The sequence below is a fragment of the Vigna angularis genome, chromosome 3 (assembly GCF_016808095.1).
Source record: "Vigna angularis cultivar LongXiaoDou No.4 chromosome 3, ASM1680809v1, whole genome shotgun sequence".
NCBI classification, from domain to species: Eukaryota; Viridiplantae; Streptophyta; class Magnoliopsida; order Fabales; family Fabaceae; genus Vigna; species Vigna angularis.
Window position 1 is genome coordinate 22,559,461 of NC_068972.1, and position 24,362 is coordinate 22,583,822.

At 35.1% G+C, this 24,362-nt stretch overlaps 1 non-coding gene across 1 annotated transcript; it reads left to right on the forward strand.

Moving 5' to 3' along the window:
* The first annotated feature begins 721 nt into the window (after positions 1–721).
* On the forward strand, positions 722–827 carry LOC128196061 (small nucleolar RNA R71). The gene has a single exon (XR_008248161.1). It is a non-coding gene; the product is annotated as a small nucleolar RNA R71 (small nucleolar RNA).
* The last annotated feature ends 23,535 nt before the right edge of the window (positions 828–24,362 follow it).

The following is a 24,362-nucleotide window of genomic DNA, read 5'->3' on the forward strand; positions in this document are numbered from 1 at the left end:
GGGTGTTGGCTGAAAAATGACCTGCCTGTTGATTTGATAGTTGTTTAGCCAACTGTCCCACCTGTGTTTCAAGATTTCTGATTGAAGCTTTTGTATTTTTCTGATTGGTTATAGAAGCTTACATGAATTTTTCTAGAGTATCCTCCAATTTGGTTATTCTTTCATACACGGATGGATTTTGTTGTTGATGCTGATAAGGAGGTCGTCTATTTGAAGGACCAACATCTTGTTTCCATCCAAAATTCTGACTTTGATTGTTTCTCCACCCTTGTGAAAAGTTATTGTTGTTAGAGAAATTACCTATTCTTCCTTGATTACTCACGTATTGAACTTCTCCTTCTTGTGGGCTACTTTGATATGAACAATGACCATTGGGATGGTCACCTCCATAGGAGTTACATCTCATGGGTTGTTGACTAGGAGAAGATTGTACTACTTTTAACTGCTCAGGTTTTGTTTGGTTAATGCTTCCATCTACTGAGTCAGAATTTTATTCTGAGCTAAAATTGCATCTATAGTACTTAGATCAAGCATTCCTTTCTGTTGAACTGTTTGTCTATTATGTTGAGCTTGATGGTCTGTAGATGCTAGTGCCTCAATGATTCTTGTTGCTTGCTCTGCATCTACAGACATCATTGTTCCTCCAACTGTTGCATCTAATATCATTTTTGTGTCTGGCCTCATACCATTGCAGAAAATATTTAGTTGAGCAATATCTTCAAACCCATGATTTGAACATCTCTTTAATAAAGAATTATATCGTTCCCAAGCTTCACAGAATGGATCATCTGGTCCTTGCCTAAAAGTAGAAATCTCAGCTTTTGCCTTAATGTAACGAGAATGTGGAAAGAATCTATTCAAGAATTTATCTTCTACATCACTCTGTCAGAGCGGCTGCAGCGGAATGGTTAGCGTAGGATAACAAACCAAGAGGGGGGGTGAATTGGTTCTTACTAAAATCGTGTGCCTTAAAAATTTCTACTCAATTAAACTTACTTAGCAAATAATAAAGACAATAAAATAGAGTAAGGTTGAGAGAAATTTGCACAGTTGATTTTATCCTGGTTCGGATCTTACCAATCCTACGTCCAGTCGCTTATCTCAAAAACAAGATAAACACTTCACTAATCACAAAACTATTACAAACTACAATCACACAGATACAATTTGTAAAAGTTTAGAAAACACCTCTCTTGAAGCCACAAGAGATGAAACAACACCTCCTTTGAATCTTCACAAAGGATGAAACACTTCCTCCGAATACTTCACGAAGGATGAATTCCTCTTCCAAACACTTCCTTAGATGCACCAAGGATGAACCAGCTATTCCTCTATCACCGTAGCAGTATTTCACCAACTCTACAGACAGAGTTTCCTTAGCTGAGCAAGAGTACACAATTCTCAAGAGTTTCAGAGTATTTGAGCACAAGGGAAGAGTTATCTTGAGAGAAAATGAGAGTCTATTTATAGACTCATCCAAAGTCTCTTCCATTCTTCGAAAATGAGCCATCTGACTGTTTTAATCGATTAAATCAAGTATTAATCGATTAAACTAAGTATAACGGCTAGTTTTTCAAATATGAAACCTCTAACGGCTAGTGTTAATCGATTATTCTCAGGTTTAATCGATTAACTAATCGATTAATTTAGGCTTTAATCGATTATTCCAGTGTAACGGCTAGTCTTCAACTCTGGAACCTCCAACGGACTGTTTTAATCGATTAATCTCAGGATTAATCGATTATGGAATCGATTAATCCAAGCTTTAATCGATTAATCCAGAGGCAATTTTGGTTTTCATTTGTCAGCCTCGTTTTAATCGATTAAGACCCTTTTTAATCGATTAATACAGTGCACTTTGGACTCTGGTTTTTGATTATATGGTATGAAATTACATGGAATCAAAAACACTCAAATGTCTAAGTCCTAGACACTAAATTATAATTATTACAAAAGCTTTTCCATAGCAATACAAGTCTTCCTAACATCTTGATTTCTTCTTGACTTGATTTGGACATCATCAAAACTTCATCTTCATCATTTTGCTAACAATCTCCCCCTTTTTGATGATGATCAAAAACTCCTTGATTTAAAGCTTTTGGAATAACCTGTATTTAAAGCACAACTTATGGAAGAAAGAGTGCATTAGTGAGAAAACACTAATAAGCAATTATTTTCTCCCCCTTTTTGATCATAATTAAAAAGTTGTGTTTAAGTTTCTCCCCCTAAATTTATTAGGACTTATACTCCCCCTTAATAAAAGCAGATATGCATAAAAATATTAAGGAAAAACATACATTTTATTGAATTTAAAGAGACAAGCATACAATTGTAAAGATAACTAAGAAATAAGATCTAGAACTCATCACTTTCGTCACTATTAAAGTGGCGCTCTATTCCTGAAATCCTATTGTCTAGATTTTTTAGATGAGTACATATTTCGTCATGACGAGTGTTTTGAAGGCGAGCCATCTCAGTAATTTGTCTAGAGAGACTCTCTAGACTATAATCCTCATGGATTTGAGAGGGCCCAGCAACATTTGTAGGGTCAGGCATGGGAATATTTGCATCATCGTCTTCACTTGCTTGCTCACCAATGGCATCCTCAGGGTGAATGTAGGAGAGTCCTTGTTGGATAAAGCCCATTTGCCTCAGGGAATTTTCTCCAATCTTATGACCCGGTAGGACATGCTCAAAATGTTCATTTGAGATATCTACTCCTTTGTATTCACAAATTTTGGAGACAAGGAGAGGATATTGATACGACTGTCGCGGTCATACAAATTTGATACAGATAAAGAATGTAGTATAAACTAGGAGCTGACTCCTAGGTCGTCTCTCAAGGACCAAATTAGGTTCAGTCTCAGATTTTTTTTTACACGAAGAGGGGGGTGGTTTTTGTGGAATTTTGGTTGCGGAAAATAAAATAAATTAAAAACAACTAAAAAATAAAACTGAATTTAAAAATGTTGAAATAAATTTAACCACGGTAAAAACTAAACGGTAAAGGACGGTAAAAGTGAAAAACGAAAAATTCAGCAGTGTTTGAAATTAAAATGCTGGAACAATAAACATGCAGAAAACATAACAGCAGTGTAAATTAAATTTACCCAAAGCAACAGTGAAAATGAATAGTAAAAATGACGTTGAAAATAAACTGAACGATAAATTTAATAGATAAAAACATTTAACTGAAAATGGAATTTATCACAAATTGAACACTTAAATTAAAATTCTGGACAGCACAGGTAAAAATGAAACGAGCAAAAGTGACTCATTCAGAAATGAAAACTTGGCTTGACACTATTGAAATTAAATTACAGAGAGCTGTTGAAAGAGGAAGAGGCAGAGAGCCTCTTCCAGGGCCGTGACTATACCACACTACTACTAAACTACACTAAAATCTGATGCCTTCTTCTCTGCTTGCTGCATCCTTTTTATACCAAATTTCTCACCAACTCCCCTAGCATAGTCTCCTCCCGTGACTTCCTTCACTGATGTGCAAAAGAAATAGGTGGGTTCCACTTCCAACTTCTTGCTAAACCGGGAACCTTGTTTCTCCCTTGATAGTTGCAGCTGTTGTTGTGTTCAAGCTGGACGATGCTTCTTGGGTGGTGGTGCTGCTGTATTCTCTCCAGGCACACACCTAAAGCCCATCATCACTCCTCGTTCTTGGTTGGCAGTTTGGACGTTTCTTTCTCCCAACTGCTGGCTCCAACTTCATTCTTCATGTTGTCTTTTCTTCTAGAGCGTGACAGCAGCTTTGAGGCATTTCTTCCAGCTCGTGGTGCTTCCTTCCAAGCTTGAACCAATGGAGAAAAGTGAATATATCTTCTCGGTGGTGGCTACTACTCAAGGGCCGAGACTTCTTCTCCTCCAAGTGTGCTGCACCGTGAAGGTGGCTGTGTGATGATGGTGTTGGTGGTGCTGCCTTTGTCCAGCTCTACTCTTCCATGAAGTGAATGAATCCTCCTTTCTTACGTGAGCTGCAGCCAGAAAATGGAGAAAGCCGTGAGGTGCCTTCTTCTTCAAGGCCGTGAGCTTCCACCAGCTTTGAATTGTTTCTCCTCTCTTCTCCCTTGGTGGCTGCTCCAAGTTGTCGTGAAGACTCCTCTCCAGCCGTGAGCTCTGCTTGGTGTGAAGACCGTCTTCTGCTGCATGCCAACTACTGGACTTGGAGATGGCTGGACGGTGCAGCTGGATTTGGGTTGCTTCTTCTTTGCTTGTAGCTGCTGGAAATGGCTGGATGTTACTCCCAATTGCTCCCTTACGTGCTAATCTCCAATGGTCTTCATTTTTTTACAAGCCATAAACATTAAAGAGCGTGAGTGGTGGACCATGTGCTAGCCAAAAACAAAATGGAGAAAACCATTCAGATTTTTCCATGTGGGCCGTGTGTACCATTTCTCTTGAATAAAATTTTGCATTTCATTTCATGTTACAGCTCTCTGGCCGTGACTTCTCAATGTGGTCCCCTTCATCTTTTCCATCCAACACATTCTTTTAGACTAAAAATATGAATGGTTATGTGCTTTCAAATGTGATGTGGCCCTTGTGTCTTATACAAAGCCAAAATACAATTTAAAAGGAATGCATGTGGGCCGTGACACCACTTCATATTTCTATTGGATATAAGTGTTTCTTCAACAAAAGCGTCCGCTTCATTAATGTGTGAAAGACGCCTTTATCCTTAGTGGCAGCTGTATGGGGCTTGCATCCAAATGAAATCAACACATTTTCAAAGTAATGTAACCAGTTACAAACTCTAACGTGCTACTGCTCCTGGCCGTGAGAGCACTTGTCTTTCTTCCATTTCAATTCATTTACTTCTCAAAGAAAATTCCAAGCAATGGCCGTGTGATGTGTATGTGGGTTGCAAGCTTTGCTTAGAATAAATCAATGCAAAATCCATTGAGCTCTCCTTCTTGTGAACACTCTGTGGAGAGTCTTAGCACTGTCCAATGATCAATTCCAGCCACCACAAGTACTAAACATCAAGCAAACATTTTAGAACACTCAAAACAGTAATTACTGGACTGACATAGGAGAGAAAAAACAATACTGGGAACAGCACAAAACGAATTTTAACAAACGAAAAGCTATACGTGAAAATAGACATCTAGACGAAACTATGAAAAAAAATTGCATGGAAAAAGGATAAGAATTGAACTCAAACGAGGACAAACAAGTTGACACAAAATTCACGCAGCAACCAGCGAAAACTGAAATGGCTGAAATACATTGGGCTCAATTGCCAATTCTCATTTAACCTTCAAATGTCCCAAATTGTATCTCCAAATTTTCCTTGTAAAATAATTATCTCAGATAATTCAAATTAGTTAAAATAAGAATTTCCGATCAAATTTAGCACAATTAGGAAAAATAGGATAATATTGTACATTCAAGCACAATTCCATGATTAAATTCGGTACAATAAACAAAGTGAAATCAATAAAATATTGACTCATCAGATATGGAAGAGGTGCAAGATCTGACCTTTTGGCTTTGAGCATGATTGTTTGAATCAGGTGAGGCCAGTTGAGTGGAATGCTCTGAGTAATTGCATGCATAACAATGAGATCAGTTTCAGAACACTGTGCATGATTTGACCCTTTAGGGCACAAAAGCCACACAAGAATGTAATGCAAAAGGCGTTCTTCCATTTTGAGGCCACCAGCAAGAAAGAGGCGATTGTTACGTTGTCTAGGATTTCGGAGAAATGATTGATACACCATGAATTTGTTGAAGTGAGGAAAGTCATTTGGAATGTTTTGAGAATTTGCAAGAACAGGGACCTTGGCCACATTTGTCCAAATCTCATTGTCCAAGACAATGTCTACACCTTTGACCCTTGTTCGAAAAACCCCATCACTAACCTTTAAGTTAAAATAAAATATGCGAACAAGATCGGGATAGAACTTCCCTCGGAGTTCCAAGAGATGTTGGACTCCTTGTTCAATGATGAGATTTGGAAAGGAGAAGTTGTAGTATGTGTACCATGAGAGATCAATGAATTTTTGTTTAATGAGCTTCCTTTCCTTCCAAAATGTGGAGAATGAATGATGATCTTGCTCATCGGAGAGCCACCCGTCTATGGTAGCATCTCTTCTGCGAAGATTATTTTCCGAAACTTCACTTGTTCTTCGTCTTCTTCTTCTGGAAGGTTCAGCCATTTCAATGGGTGAAAGCAAAGATTTTGATGAAAGAAAAAGAGAAAGCAAGAGGTGAAGGCTCAAAAAGTGGTTCAAGAATGGAGAGTGGAGACCAAGGGAGGTATAAATAGGCTTAATAAGGCTTCCCAACGTTCAGAATTTGAAATTTTGACCGTTTTATAGCTGTTGGCAACGGTTAGAAACGGTAACAATTTTAAAAAAACAGTCTGGAGCGGTTTTAATCGATTAAATGGGATTTTAATCGATTACGTAATCGATTAATACTTAGATTAATCGATTAATCCAGTCGTAAAAGGAAAAGTAACGCTTTTAATCGATTTACACATAGATTAAACTTGTTTAAGCAACGAAAAATGCAATATTAAGTCCAATAATACCTATTTTTCTATTTCCAATATCCCTAACTCCCTTCTAAGCTCAAAAAATCTTTCCTTTAGGCAATGCTTTGGTGAAAATATCAGCTAATTGATGTTGGGTATCAATATATTCTATTTCACAATCTCCTTTTTGCACATGATCTCTAAGAAAGTGATGCCTAATCTCAATGTGCTTGGTTCTAGAGTGCATTATGGGATTCTTTGTAAGATTTATTGCACTTGTATTATCACACTTAAGTGGAATATGATCTAAGTGAATGTCATAATCCTCTAATTGCTGTTTCATCCATAAGATTTGCGCACAACAATTTCCCGCAGCAATATATTCAGCCTCAGTGGTAGATAAGGCTACACAGGCTTGTTTCTTAGAATGCCAAGAAACTAAGGAACTACCTAGAAGATGACATGTTCCACTAGTGCTTTTTCTATCTATCTTACAACCTCCATAATCAGCATCTGAAAATCCTACAAGACTAGGTTCCGTTCCAGATGGATACCATAAACCAAAGGATGCAGTTCCCTTAAGATATTTCAATATTCTTTTAGCTGCAGTAAGGTGAGATTCTTTAGGACTAGATTGATACCTGGCACACACACAAACACTTTGCATAATATCTGGTCTACTAGCAGTGAGGTATAACAAAGAACCTATCATACATCTATATTTAGTTTGATTTACCTCTTTACCTGACTCATCTTTGTCAAGATAGCAAGAGGTTCCCATAGGTGTAGATGCTTCCTTTGCATTGTCCATTTCAAACTTCTTAAGAATTTCTCTACAATACTTAGTTTGAGAAATGAACGTACCTTCTTTCGTTTGCTTAATTTGAAGACCAAGGAAGAATGTTAATTCTCCCATCATAGACATTTCAAATTCACCCTGCATAGTCTTAGCAAATTCCTCACAAAGAGATTTATTAGTTGATCCAAAAATAATATCATCAACATATACTTGAATAATCAAAATATGTTTTCCGACTCTTTTAATAAACAAAGTGGAATCAACTTTTCCTCTATTAAAGTCATTTTCTAAAAGAAAATTGCTAAGTCTTTCATACCAAGATCTAGGTGCTTGTTTTAAACCATAAAGTGCTTTCTTTAATTTATAGATGTGATTTGGAAATTTAAAATCTTCAAAACCGGGTGGTTGTTCAACATACACATCTTCTTTTATAAAACCATTTAGAAATGCACTTTTAACATCCATTTGAAATAATTTAAATTTCATTATAGATGCATAAGCAAGAAGTAGGCGTATTGCCTCTAACCTGGCAACTGGAGCATATGTCTCATCATAATCTATACCTTCTTCTTGACTATATCCTTGAGCCACAAGCCTAGCTTTATTCTTGGTGATGTTTCCATCTTCATCCAGTTTGTTTCTAAATACCCATTTTGTTCCAATTACTTGATGAGTATCTTCTCTAGGAATCAATTCCCAAACTTGATTTCTTTCAAACTGGTTGAGTTCTTCTTGCATTGTTATACACCATTGTTCATCTTGAAGAGCTTCCTTAATGTTCTTAGGTTCAATCTGCGACATAAAAGCTACATTCATACAAAAATTAACTAAATTTCTTCTAGTGTTTACCCCTTTTGATATGTCGCCAATGATGTTGTCCAATGATAATCCTCTAGGTTGTTGCCATATTTTGTTTAGATCTTCATCATCTTGAGGATTATTCATTTTCTCTTCATTTGTTGTCTTTTGCAAGTCTTCATTTTCACCTGCATCTGATTCATCTGACTCAAGAGGTTTTACCTCAAGGTCCACAATTTCATCAAAGACAACATGCACAGATTCTTCTATTTCAAGTGTTTTCCGATTAAAAACTCTATAAGCTTTGCTAGTTAGAGAATATCCTAGAAAAATAGCTTCATCGGATTTGGAATCAAATTTTCCTAAATTTTGTTTTCCATTTTTTTAAGACAAAACATTTGCATCCAAAAATTCTTAAATGTGAAACATTTGGTTTTCTACCTTTAAAAAGTTCATAAGGAGTACATTTCAAAATTGGCCTAATAAGCATTCTATTCAATACATAACAGGCAGTACTCACAGCATCAGCCCAAAATTGTTTAGGAACACTATATTCATTTAACATAGTTCTAGCAAGTTCCTCTAAGGATCTATTCTTTCTTTCTACAACTCCATTTTGTTGAGGAGTTCTAGGTGCAGAAAAATTATGAGAAATGCCATATTCTTCACAAAAAATTTCAAAAGATTCATTTTGAAATTCACCTCCATGGTCACTTCTAATAGCCTTTATTTTCAAGTCCTTTTCATTTTGAACTAAATTTGCAAACTTTTTAAATTCTTTGAAAGCTTCACTTTTAAGAGTAAGAAAGAAAGTCCAAGTATATCTTGAATAATCATCCACAATAACTAAAGCATAATAATTTCCTCCAAAACTTTTTATCCTAGAGGGACCAAATAAATCCATGTGCAAAAGTTCTAAGGGTTTTAAACTAGAAACAACATTTTTCGAATGGAAAGATGATTTCACTTGTTTTCCCTTTTGACATGCATCACACAATTTATTTTTCACATATTTTAGTTTTGGTAGACCAATTACTAAGTCTTTAGAAATGAGTTTATTCAATTGTTGCATATGAATATGTGCAGCTCTTTTATGCCATAACCATGGATTTTCTTCTTTTACTACTAAACATGAAATATTCCTATTTGATGCATTTTCTAAATCAATCAAATAAATATTGTTATGCCTAATTCCTTTCAAAGCAATTTCAGAAGAATCATTTTTATAAATAGTGCAAGAATTTTGTTCGAAGGTTACCTTGAATCCTTTATCGCATAATTGACTAATGCTAATTAAGTTATGCTTTAATCCTTCCACATATAGCACGTCTTTGATCATCAAGGTATCTTCACTTCCAATATCTCCAATTCCAAGGATTTTTCCTTTGTTGTTATCACCATAGGTGACAAAGCCTCGTTCCTTTTTCCGGAAGCTTGTAAATTTCTTTTTATCTCCGGTCATGTGTTTTGAACATCCACTGTCAAGACACCACATATACTTCCTTGGTTTTGATAATTCCTACAACATAAAAAGAACAAGCTATTTAGGTACCCAACTACTTTGTATGGGTCCTTTGGGTTAGATTTAAAAAGATTAAAATCATTTTACAACCCAAGCATATCTACCACTTGGAACGCCATAATGCTTAATTTTACATTTATTTGATGTATGACCCTTTTTCATACAATAAAAGCATGATGCAACATTTGTGTTCCTATAAGTTGTTCCTTTTTGTACCCAAGTTCTACGGGTTCTATGATTATGTTTAATTTTAGGAACATACTTATTTTTAACAACCTTATTTTCATTTGTTTTACTACATTCTCTAGTGGTTGTATTTTCAGAAAAATATTTGAATTTTATGCAAGATTCACATTCATTTTTAGCAACATATTTTTCTTTTTCATAATATAAAACTTTACTTTTTAAATTTCTAATTTCTTCCGCTTGATATAAAAATTTATTTTTCAAGCTTCTGTTTTCTTCAGATAAATTTGTAAATTCAGTTTTCAAATTATCATTTATTTTAGAGAAATTTTCAGAAGTAATTTTCAAATTTTTATTTTCTTCAAGAACATTTTCAAAATTTAATTTTATCTCTTTGAAATCCTTTTTCAATTTCTTATGAGCTATATCTAATTTTTCGGATTCTACTAATAAAGCAGCATAAGTATCATGCAATTCAGTTTCACTATCATATTGACTAGAATTATCTGAATCGTTAGATGTACTTACTTGGCTTCCAGAGTCATCGTCATCCGCCATTAGACATATGTTTGCTTCTTCATCAGAACTGCTCGAGTCAGAAATTGATTCGTTGTCATCGTCCCATGCGATGTATGCTTTCTTTTTCTTGAAGAACTTCTTTTCTTTCTTTTCTTCACCCTTCTTTTGATTTGGGCAGTCTGCTTTTAAGTGTCCTTTTTCTCCGCAACCATAGCATCTATAGTTTGAGGAAGATCCTTGATTTTCTCTCTTTTCATTTCTGAATCTTCCTTTACCTTTTGATTTTATGAACCTATTGAACCTCTTGATGAGTAAACTCAAATTTTCATCTTCTTCTGAGTCTTCATCTTCCATTTTGCTTTTGTTCTTTTCTACCTCAGATTTGAAGGCTAGAGTCTTTTTCTTAGTTTTTGCTTCTTCTTCATCTAGTCTTCCGAGGTCAAGTTCATGCTCTCTCAACTTTCCAAATAATGCAGCCATTGTCATTGTGTTGAGATTTTGTGACTCAGAAATTGCAGTCACTTTTGGTTGCCAAGACCTGTCTAAAGATTTCAAAATTTTAATATTAAGCTCATCACTATCGAAAGACTTACCTAATCCAATAAGATGATTTACGATGTTGGTGAAGCGTTTCTGAACATCTACTATTGTTTCCCCTTGCTTCATCCTGAACATTTCGTATTCCTGGATTAATGTATTCTTTCTTGCTCTCTTAACATCATCTGTACCTTCATGGGTTACTCTAAGTACTTCCCACATTTCTTGTGCAGTTTTACAAATAGAAATCCTGTAAAACTCGTCAACAGTTAGAGCAGATGAAATAATATTACGAGCTTTTACATCATTACCAAATTTTCTCTTATCTTCAGCAGTCCATTGGTCACGGGGCTTTGGTTCCTGCATATTGTTAATTGGAACAAAAGGACCAGATACAACAGCATCCCAAATATCTATATCAATAGATTCCATAAAAATTTGCATTCTTACCTTCCAGAATGCGTAATTTTCACCTGTGAATAATGGTGGTCTATTGATAGAAGCACCCTCTGCAAAGGTTTGATGTGATCCCGCCATTTGAATGACTATCAAAGCAAGCTCTGATACCAATTGTCAGAGCGGCTGCAGCGGAATGGTTAGCGTAGGATAACAAACCAAGAGGGGGGGTGAATTGGTTCTTACTAAAATCGTGTGCCTTAAAAATTTCTACTCAATTAAACTTACTTAGCAAATAATAAAGACAATAAAATAGAGTAAGGTTGAGAGAAATTTGCACAGTTGATTTTATCCTGGTTCGGATCTTACCAATCCTACGTCCAGTCGCTTATCTCAAAAACAAGATAAACACTTCACTAATCACAAAACTATTACAAACTACAATCACACAGATACAATTTGTAAAAGTTTAGAAAACACCTCTCTTGAAGCCACAAGAGATGAAACAACACCTCCTTTGAATCTTCACAAAGGATGAAACACTTCCTCCGAATACTTCACGAAGGATGAATTCCTCTTCCAAACACTTCCTTAGATGCACCAAGGATGAACCAGCTATTCCTCTATCACCGTAGCAGTATTTCACCAACTCTACAGACAGAGTTTCCTTAGCTGAGCAAGAGTACACAATTCTCAAGAGTTTCAGAGTATTTGAGCACAAGGGAAGAGTTATCTTGAGAGAAAATGAGAGTCTATTTATAGACTCATCCAAAGTCTCTTCCATTCTTCGAAAATGAGCCATCTGACTGTTTTAATCGATTAAATCAAGTATTAATCGATTAAACTAAGTATAACGGCTAGTTTTTCAAATATGAAACCTCTAACGGCTAGTGTTAATCGATTATTCTCAGGTTTAATCGATTAACTAATCGATTAATTTAGGCTTTAATCGATTATTCCAGTGTAACGGCTAGTCTTCAACTCTGGAACCTCCAACGGACTGTTTTAATCGATTAATCTCAGGATTAATCGATTATGGAATCGATTAATCCAAGCTTTAATCGATTAATCCAGAGGCAATTTTGGTTTTCATTTGTCAGCCTCGTTTTAATCGATTAAGACCCTTTTTAATCGATTAATACAGTGCACTTTGGACTCTGGTTTTTGATTATATGGTATGAAATTACATGGAATCAAAAACACTCAAATGTCTAAGTCCTAGACACTAAATTATAATTATTACAAAAGCTTTTCCATAGCAATACAAGTCTTCCTAACATCTTGATTTCTTCTTGACTTGATTTGGACATCATCAAAACTTCATCTTCATCATTTTGCTAACACACTCCACTTGTTCAGACTCTGGTTTGGATGTGATTTAAGCCATTCCTTTGCTTTGCCTGTCAAAGAAAAAGGAAACAAACGCATATATACATGGTCAAGATCTCTTTCTTCAAATCCCATAGTTCCTATCAGATCATGGAACGTAGAAAGATGAATATATGGATCTTCATTATCCATTCCAGTGAATTGATGAGAATTGATTAGGCTAAGGAAAGTTGGCTTCATCTCCAATGTTTTGGTGGTGGACAATATTACTATGCTAGAAAAATATCTTGGCCCTTGTTGCATAACATAGTCTCCAATGTTCTTCTAGGTAGGGTTGCTCCTTTTTCCGCCATATTTTCTGTTTCCAGATGTGTGATGGAAGTATTGGAAGATTTTTCCTTTGTTTTTCCTTGCTTCTTCTTGTTTTTGCCTCTATTTCTTCAAGCGGTTTTTTCTATCTCTAGGTCAAATGCTAATTGATCTTTAGAAACCTGACCTCTTAAGAACATAAATCAAAATAGCTCAAGCAAGGATTAGTACAAAAGAGAAAACTAAATAAACTAAATAAAAAAAAGAAATATATTCACAAAGCTGGATGAGATAACTTTAAAAATTCAAAAGAAAACTGTTCCCCAGCAACGGCGCCAAAAATACTTGTTGAATCTTTTGGCAAGCGTACCAATAGTCAACTGTAGTATAATGATTTTTAAGTAAGAGTATCGATCCCACAAGGAACAACTTCAATTAAATAGATAAATTTATCTCAAAGAACATATATACAAGGGTATTCAATCTGATTCATAATGGATTTTGATAATTTGTACTACGTTGCCTAAAGGTAAAATAGTAACAGCAGATAAGTTAAAGAATGTTTAATATGAGAAGTTGGGATTGAATTCATCTATCTCACTCGTCTACAATCTGAATGAATTTAAACATATAACAACTGAAATTACCAATATTGATGCAACACACATAAGTCATTTATACCAATTCCTCGCGTATAAAATTCATAAGATCAGTTCCTTGAATATTGATTCCTCACACATCCAACAAACTGTCCAACATTATATTCAAGTGTTATAAGCAATTGATAAACTGAAATCTATTCCTAGCATCACAGGATATCATATTATCTTGTTCAGATTAGATTTTAGAAATACTTTCCAGTCACGTCTAAAACCCACATTCATGAAACTATTGATCAGATAGAATCAAGCATTAAGAGTAGAACAAAAATACCAATATTGAATAAAAACAGAAATGCTATATATAAATATCACCAGATTACATCCGAGTTCGAATCGATTACATTCAATCCCAAGAGAAAAGATCATCCACTCATGGTAGCCATTAACATTCTAAGAGATGAAGAAGAAGATCCCTACAGCTAAAGTTGAAGAAAAACTCTTTGGGTAGCTCTGTGACTTTTTTCCCGCAACTTTCTCTTCTTTATTTTCTTTCTGAATCGTAAGTATATATACTGCGCGAATTCTCGTTTAAGCTAGATGATTATCGCTTAAGCGAGAAGAAACTTCTTGGAGAAGATTGGTCATTCTCACTTAAGCTAAATTATTCTCGCTTAAGCGAGAATGAATTTTAAAGTAATGGCTTCCTGCACGAATCTTGCTTAAGTGAGATCATTTTAGCTTGGGCGAATTGTTGCAGGATTTGCTCTTCTCTCTTTTCTCTTCTCTCTTAATTTATCTGGAACATATTCAAAATAGGGATCAAATGATTTCCTTTTAATCAACAACTCAGAAACATATGATTACATTTCATCTTTCTTAGATTGGGGCGAATTGATACAAATGTAAACAATTTAAAACAGAAGTGCCAAAATTTCATATGAAAATTTACTAATTTTTTGCACTTATCAAATGGTATAGTTGTAAGAAACAAAGCTAGACTTGTTGTCAAAGGTTATTCACAACAAGAAGGTATAGACTATACTGAAACTTATGCACTTGTGGCTAGATTAGAAGGCATTCACATTGTACTTTCATTTGTTGCATTTAGTAAAATTAAATTGTATCAAATGAATGTAAGAAGTGTGTTTCTAAATAGTGAAATCAAAGAAGAAGTTTATGTGGAATAACCTCTTGGCTTTGAGTTCTCTGCCAATCTTGTTCATGTTTTCAAATTAAACAAAGCTTTTTATATATTAAAGCAAGCTTACAGAGTTTGGTATGAACGCTTAAGTTCTTTCTTAATATAAATAAGTTTTCCAAGCAGAAAGGTAGACACCACATTGTTTTGTAAAAATCTAAACATCATTATCCAAATAAATGTTGATGATATTATTTTTTGTGCTACTAACGATTCTCTCTACCAAGAATTCTTTGAATTGATGCAAAATGAATTTAAGATAAGTAGGATGGAAGAACTCAAGTTCTTTCTAGGTCTACATATTAAACAAGAATAAGACTTTATTTTCATACACTAGACGAAGTATGTAAGAGAACTCTTAAAGAAGTTTAAGTTGGACAATGTAAAGGAGATGAAGACTCCAATGCACCCAACGACCAACTTGGGACTAGGCAAGAGCTCAACTAATATGGACAATGCCATCTATCGACAAATGATAGGTTCACTGCTTTATCTCACAATGTCAAGCCTTGATATCATGTTTAGCGTTTACCTATGCACCAAATTTCAATTTCACCCTAGAGATACCTATTTTACTCTAATTAAACACATTTTTATTATCTCATTGGAACAATTAATCTTGGTCTTTATTTTAAGGAACGAGAAAATTTCATAGTACAAGACTACTATAACGTAGACTAAGCTAGAGATAGGATCGAAGGGAAAATCACCATAGGAGGTTGTCACTTCATTGGAGGCAATCTTATTTCCTAGACTAGCAAGAGACTCTCAACGACTGAAGCATAATATTTCTCAGCTGCCAGTTGTTGTTCTCAACTTCTCCGGTTCAAGGATCAACTAGAAGATTATGATGTCTATTCTTATCTTTTATGATAATAATGATGCAATTAGTCTAAGAATCCAATTTTGCATTCCCGTGCTAAAAACATTGAGATCAAACACAATTTCATACGAAATCATGTCTAAAAGAGGATCGTGGATTTATAGTATGTAAATACAGAAGATCAACTTATTGACATTTTTACGAAACCCCTGTTGGAAGACAGACTGATTCGTCCAAGGACATTATTGAGAATGAACTTATTAAAAGAATGACTTGACTCAACGCATTTATCTCTTGCATTATGTAAGGTCTAGGAACACGTGTCTAAGACTCATCATCTAAGACGTCATGATCACATGTAGCGTCTAATGATTCATTGTCTAGAAGATAAATCATTCACCATTTCATTACATCTATTTAGTAACTGAGTCCATCAATTGGTCCATTATCTTGTCTAGGCCTAAATTGTTTCCTTTAAGAGATGTGACGTTTCCTTTCTCCCAACAGTTTTCTCTCCCCAAGGCATTTACTCATTCTTAACCTAGTACCTTTTTGACTTAAGACTCACTTGCTACTCTCTGAAACCATCTCTTCACTTTCTCTCGGTGCAGAAATCATCCCCTACCTGCTTCCCAACCTAATTTCCATCTTCACCCAAACCTCTCCCTACAACCATGATAAATGAAGAACAACTTGCCATCACCTGGAGGAAGTTTATTCTTCAGCGAAAAGAGCTCTTGTTATCCATGCCTCAATCAATAAACCCATCAAGTTGTTTTCGGAATACTGGGGGGACTAGAAAGAACTATGTGCCTAAGGTTTCAACGTCATCATCAACGCTCATAACTACGGGATGTCAAAATATTTCGATTGTGATACTCCAGTTCCAGTAGAGCTTGTAAGGCAATTTTAGACGAATGTTGATCTTCATAATGAAAACAGTCTTATCTCAAAAGTCATTGTAAAGGAGATAACTTTAAACATTGCCACTATAGCGTCTACCATTGACTGTGTCTAATACAACAACTGCTACTATGAAGGATGGGATGACCTTTATGCCTATAATGGTTCTGTTGAACTGTTCTTTATGGAACAAACTTCTCAAAGGACCTACTCGGAAAAGAGGTCGTTTATAGGTTGCTGACTACATATGCCAAGGTTATGCAACATATTTGCTCCAAAACTTTTCTGCACAAGAATAACTCTAAAGACTGTGTGACGAAGCTAGGATATTCCCTTCAATCTGCCTCACATCATTTTTATCAATTTGATTCGGTCTATAAAAAACTTGGATAAAGGTGATTATAGCTGTTATTATGCTTCCCTGATTGAACGAGTTATTATGAATCATAAATTTTTGGATTACTTGCCCTAAGTTGTGCCTACCGAGGTTCCCGCTTTGGAATCACCAACATATGACAAATGCATGTGGATGTTGATGTGAGCAGACTATCTACTACTCCACAATTGGATGGTAAGTGTCTTGCCAAGGAGACAAAACAAATTGGTTTCGTCCCACAGGAATGAAAAGATGAAGAAATCCCTAAGGAAGAAGACCTGGTTAAACAGAGTTTACGATAATTCGTAAGACTCCAGGAAACTTGATCGTATACTCGAATCATAAACTCATAAGAGTTTACTTTATTTACATGAAAAAAAATATAAATTCATAAAAATCTTTTTCATAAAAATATTGTTACTGTAAAACATAAATTGATATATTAAAGTCTCTATGTCTAATCCTCTAATAATGATATCATTATCTCCATCATCATTTTCCCGGAACATTGAAGATGTACTTGGATTAACTTCTACCTATTTCGATGGGTTTCCAAACATAGTAAGATAAACTTTTTCACTACAAACATAAAAAATAAAATGTCAAACAACATAAAATGCTTTGGTAATAAAACATGAAATCAATTTAAACATCACCAACACTATAGGTGGTAGAGGGTTTATACTTATGCAACCCGTGAGTTCAAAGACCATATACACAGCCAGATCAACGACAGATCGATGGCGATGGCGAGATCGACGACGACGGTGAGATAGACGGTGACAGTGAGATCGACGGTGATGGCCAGATCGACGGCGACGACACAAACTTTGCGAACGAAGGTGAGATCAAACGACGACAAGGAAGGCGTGACGGAGGGCGAGATCGACGACGAACGACAGTGCAACAAAGGCGAGATCGTACGATGAGATTAACGACGAGACCGCGAGAAAGGAGATGAACAGTGAGAACGAAACCAGTGAGTGAATCGATTCAACGAAAGCTCTAAAAACCTAATCTGGTGAGCCCTAAAAAACTCGCAAAATCGGAACCCAACTCGCGATTTCAGGCGAGTGTAACGAGCCTATCACCGATTCTACCGATCCCACACCAAAAACGAGTTTCCTTACGAGTTAACTCGAAAGCACCGAGTGAACTCGTAAACTCGACCGAGTTAACGAGTTAACTCGCGAGTTCGATAACCATGATCAAGAGTGTTAAAATAGAATGACTTAGTTTCTCACACCAAGACGGGGTGAATTGGTGAAGTGTAAAAATATAAGCTTTCAAAATCTATTTCACAAAATAAGATGCTTTTACACTTTTCTTGAATCGCAAGTTAAAAGATATGCAATGCAGCAGTAAACTTAATCGAATATACTGACAATTTAATCGACTTAATAAAAGAGTGTAGGGATCAGAAAGTTCAAATGCTGATTTTTATACTGGTTCGGCCAACCTGCCTACAACCAGTGTCCTTCCAACCACAGGAAGCAAATGCACTATAAAGATCAAGGTTTTTACAACAAGGTTTTTACAGAGACCTCACATCAAAAGTGTAAAACACTTCTCTAACCCTCTAATCCAAATATAGGCAACAAACAAACAAGACCAACAACAAGAACACCCTCTTCTATTGTCTATCCCTTTGAGGCACCCTTAAAGTCAAGAACATCGTTCTTCTTCCTGCAAACACCGCAGGGAATCCAAGCCAATCTTCAAAGATTGCAAATCTTGATCGCGCAGAATACACCCAGTTGTGCAGATTGATCAGACATTCAAATAAGCCAGCCTTGCTTCTCAAGAAACCTCAAGTCTTTGATCACCACTAATCTTGGTTCTTGGAGCTTTTCCTTTCTCTGTAAGATCACACAACGTCCAGTAAAAGATATGAAAGTGTTAAATGCACAAAAGTTCTTACAAAATTCAAATCAACGTCAATTTATAGTAATACACACATCAGACGCATTTTAATTGATTTAGCTGCTAATGTAGTTGAATACATCTTGTAGTTATAACAGATTAACATCAGTGAAGCTCATTAATTGAATGAACATTTAATACAGTCGACTTACAATAAATGTTTGGTTAATATATTTAAAAATATGACCGTTAAAACAATTATGTCAAGCATTCAATCAATTTTGAAAATAACAACCAACTTAGTTGAATACAAATTGCATGTAGTCGATTAAGAAAAATCACTTAGCATATTTTTGAAAACTTTTCTCTTCAAAATAACTCACATCACACTTGATAAAAGTTTGTGCAAACACACAAGTTGTAATCGATTCATCCCATAATGTAATCGACTTAAAACTGTTGTTTTTCTACACATTAAAGTTCAACCAAAGTGCTTGTGATTTTCCATTTCCAAAAACTTATGTCATGCATACACATATAAAATCACATATTAAATAGAATGATATGCAATGAAGAACACAATCATGTTCACAAATATGCTTATACAAATTTATCATAGTAAAGAAAAGCATATAACATGTAAGCATAGAACATGTAACACAAAATACTCATGTGTTATTAATTATGTGTTGTCATCATCAAAAACACAAATATCACTGAGATTGTGGGTTCAGCTAAACCAATGCTCCCCTATTAACAATCTCAATAATCTCCCCCTTTTTTTATGATGCACAACCATGATTAATAAACAACCATGTTGCATAAATCATACATATTATCTTAATATTCAATTATATCAAATTCTCCCCCCTTTGGGCATTATTAAAAAAGATATTCAGAGTAATTGAGATATTGATAATCACACATATAGAGATGCATCAGATAAGATAACATAAATAATATGATGCTCCCCCTATCAATGATATTCACATGACAATAATATTTTCTACCCCTTAATGGAAACATTGTTACCAATAAGGAGCATTGGTAAATTTAAAGATAAATGATTTTGATGCTGCTGCAAGAAGATAGATTGTTATAGTTGTTTTAAAATCACTTTGTAGATTATAAATGTATTAGGAAAAGCCTTAAACATGTAATACTTAGAAAAATTCGTATTTCTAGAACTGCTACGCATTTAATCGATTATTAGAAGCTATAATCGATTATCCTGAGCTTTTCTGAAAACCTTGTTGGTCTGGAATAATCGATTATTACTCCAAATAATCGATTATCACTGGTTCTGATGAGAACTGCCAAAGTCTCTGGAATAATCGATTATTCCTCAGGATAATCGATTTTCACTTTTTGAAAAACCCTGTAACGGACTCAAATAATCGATTATCACTAACAATAATCGATTATCTGTGGCAGTTATAATTCATCTCTGCGAATTCAGAATAGTTGGCTATATAGGTGAGTTCCAAAACTCTTAGAAAGAACTTTGAGCTTTTTGAGAATACAGTTTGTCTGAGGAAGTTCTAAAAAGCTACTTCAAGTGCTTTGCCTGGTCTCGTGAATAGGAGAAGCTCGCGTTTCGTGTGTCGATAGTAGGAGCGGTTCTCTTCGAGTTGGCAAGGTGGTCATCTTCCGGTTCGTTCGTCGAAGGAAGGTTTTATCTCTCTGTTTTTTATTCACTCTTAATTGTATTTTGTTGAAACTGATTTTTAGTGAAATCGTTAATCACTTTTTATAGTGATTAACAACTGGACGTAGATTCTTTTGAATCGAACCAGGATAAAAATCTAGTGTATCAATTTTTCTACTCCCTACTCTCTTTATTATTTTATGCACATCAACTGTTTGATAAATTTTCTCTAAGAAAATTGTTTTTCTAAAACGGACCATCGAAACTTGATTTGTGACCGTAACACGCTTTCCGAGTATTTTATTCCGCTACGCAACTCTATAACGGTACCGATTGTTCCGAAAAACATGTGAACTATCAACAATATGTAATACTCCCCCTGTCATTATGCATGTTTCAACCTTAAATCACAGATGCATAATTCAGTACAATCAGAGTATATCTCAAAGCATATAAAATCATATTCAAGCATTGTATCAGAACAAATATACCACAGTAGTAATTTCAGAGCATAAATGATACAATTTGAATCACCAATACAGTTTAAACACTTAATATCTCATAAACATATTCACAACGGATAAATACCGAGATATAAGATGTATAAACATTCAACAAATATTTATAAAGGTTTAAAGATGACAAATATTCCCTGTTTGGAATCTTCAAACCCAATTTCGAAAACCAATTGATTTGATCACAATCATAATCGAGTTCTTGTTGTTCAGAATGTTGATCTTCCAGTTAATCTCAGTCAACAAACATATTTTCTGCATAACCTTTCCAGGTCTTTCCAGATCAAGCATTTTAGAATCAATGTACTACAGGAATTATAACAGATAATGTATAAGTATGCAATGATGTAAATGTGACAGTAAAACATGTTCAGTTGCATACATACATAGTGTAATTGACTTTGTTAATCAGTTTCACTCAATCACCGATATAATTAACCATTCATAGATTGAATTAATATAAAATCTGATGTCATTGATAATCAATCATTGAGTACAATCAAATAGAAACAAAAGACGTTGGCATATAATGCAAAGCATTACAAATTAAAACATAAAATCACAACAAAACAGAAGCGTAACAACACTGGACTCAAAATATGTAATCCTACAACCCTATTCTGATTCATATGAGTCCATAGAATCTCCATTAGAGGATTCTGCATCAGATGAGTTATTTTCCCTTTGTTGATGAAGATCATCTATTTTTCCTTCAAGCTTTGTAACTCTTTAATTCAGATGTTCGAACTAATCAACAACAAACCTTTCAATGGTTGTTTCGGGAAAGAAATTTGTGTGATTCTCATTCACAGCAGGTGTGCTTCCAGAATTGTAAACCAAATCTTCTTCTCCTTTGAAGCACCATCCTTTCACAGTCTTTACTAATCCAAGGGATGTACTAGTATTTCTATTTATCACATTTGTGTAGTTGCAAGAGCATTTCTGTTCTCCCTCAACATCCACACCTTGAATAATTAAGATTCTACTATAAGCAGTTCATAAGGCAGATAATGTGCTTTACTGAGTCTAGCTTCAATCATGTGGTCTTTTAATACTTCCACCCAGTTGGTGGGGACATCATTCTTAATGGCATAAAGCAGAAAAATATCCTCAGTGGTCATTCTATCTTGCAATAATCTTCCTGGTAATATTACCCATGCAAGAAGGTGTGCTGTTATCTTTTCTTTCATGTTTAGACCTTCATGCAAAAACAACCTTTCTATTGTATATCTACTTGGGAACCTTAGCCAACCTTTGTGGACATGTCTCTTCTTCAACCATTGGTTTGTCTCAGAGTTCGGAAAATGTGAGAATATACCTTCAGCTTTCAATCTAGCAACTTACAGCCAGACGTTGTTGTCAATGTAGATATTGACCCCCTTTACTCTTGACTGAATGTCTCCATTTACGCTTTTCAAATTGCTGTAAAAAACTCTTTCCAAGTCAGGGTACCAATCACCCTTCATCTGTACCAGCATGGAGAGACCCTGAGTTTCAAGCCATCCTAGAAACTGAAAGCCTTCTCTTTCAAATAGGCTTAAGTTTAGATGCTTGTGAGGAACAACTATCTTGGTCCTTCCTCTTAAAAATCTTTCTCGCGTGTCATCATCACTGATCCAACCTGAAGGATCAACACCTCTTGCAGCAATTGCGGCCTTTCCTCTGTTTCCTCCTGAGGGGTGTGATGAACAAGCCTTCTGATCTTGAACTCTTGGACACTCTTTCTTAGTACTTAGGGTTTCAAGCACAACAATGACTAACCACACTTATTGTTTACACATTTTTCAAACATAACACTTATAAGGGCGCGCAAAAAAAATTTCACACATACTCAGGTCCATTTGTATTTTCAAAAATAGAAAGTCCATTACAAAGAATTAATCAATTTCATTCAATTCATAGTCGACTTAGTGTTTAATAGAGTGATACTTAAAACAGAGAAACACACACACACAGAATATATTCGACTATATTCATAACACAATCGATTAATAGTCATGTAATCAGATTTTCATACAATCCAGCCAATCATATAGGCATTCAACAAACATGCATACAACAATCATTCATAGCAACATTTATGATGCATGAATGTATGAAAATAATTGCTACAGTTACCACATTTTAGATACTCAAGAACATAAGATTTCTTCACTGTAGCTACTTCCCTGCAAAACAATTGAATGGTTTTGACATTGGTACCCACATAAAATTGGGTCCTTTTTTGTCAATTGTAGTAGGCTTTTCCTTAGGAATCCATTTGTATTTTCCTTTGGGAACTCCAACCTTTCTATAATAGCAATTTCTTACATTGTGACCAATTGTATTGCAATAAAAACAAGCATTAGTAACAGGTTTACTCAGATCAATAAACATTTTAAAATTTATCCCATTACTTTTAGCCATATATCCAATACCTTGCCAATTGATTGCTCTTCCAGATAATCTTAATACAGCATCTAAATTTTCTTTGCCTTGAGTAAACTTAGCTAGAGTGTTGGTCATGTAATCAATTTTCTCAATGTGCACAGGACAGTTATCACACTTCTTTTCAATCATTTGTATTTCTGTTTTAATTGTCTTTGCAGATGTCAAAGCAATTTCTAACTCATTTTTCAGTTTATCGTTTTCCTCTACAAGATTATCAATTTTGTACTCGTAGTCTTTTCTTTCAGAGGATAATTGATTTACCTTATATTGTAGTCGCGTGACTTCTGCATGAATTTCCTAAAATGCATCTAGTTGCAGATCATACTTCACTTCTATCGACTCATTTTCAAAATTATCATCACTGTCATAATCAGCGTGTAGAGAGCCTACCATGAAACATAAGTTTGACTCCTCTTCAACACTGTAATCTTCATCACTTGAAGAATCACTATCACTGTTTTCCCAGGATACATATGCTTTCCTTTGCTTTCTGTTTTTGTCCTGAGGGTACTTTGTGATTGCTTTCCGCTTGTTCTTCAAGTATGGACAGTCAGGCTTGATGTGACCTTCTTTTCCACATTCATAGCACTGTACAATGTTGTTTCTTGAACTCTTTCTTCCTCTTGAAGGACCTGCATTGTCAATAACAGAATTTCTATTTCTCATGAATCGATTAAATTTTCTCACCATCATGTTCATGATATCCTTTTCTGATACTTCTGCATCTGATTCAGCTTCAGATTCAGCCTTCTTGGAGGACTTCTTGCTTGTGACTTTGAGGGCAATTGATTTCTTCTCCTTAATTTCTTCTTTCTCTTTTAGCCTTCCAAGTTTTAGTTCATGCTCCCTGAGCTTTCCAAAAAGAGTTGCCATATTCATGTTAGTTAAATCTCTATATTCTGATATGGCTGTTATCTTTGGCTGCCAGCTCCTATTAAGACTCTTTAGGACTTTAATGTTGATCTCCTCTTTATCAAACACTTTGCCGAGAGCCATCAAGTGATTTACTATATGAGTGAATCTTTTCTGCACTTCATAGATGGTCTCACCAGCCCTCATCCTGAATAGTTCATATTCTTGCACAAGGGAGTTTTTCCTGGCACGCTTTACCTCGTC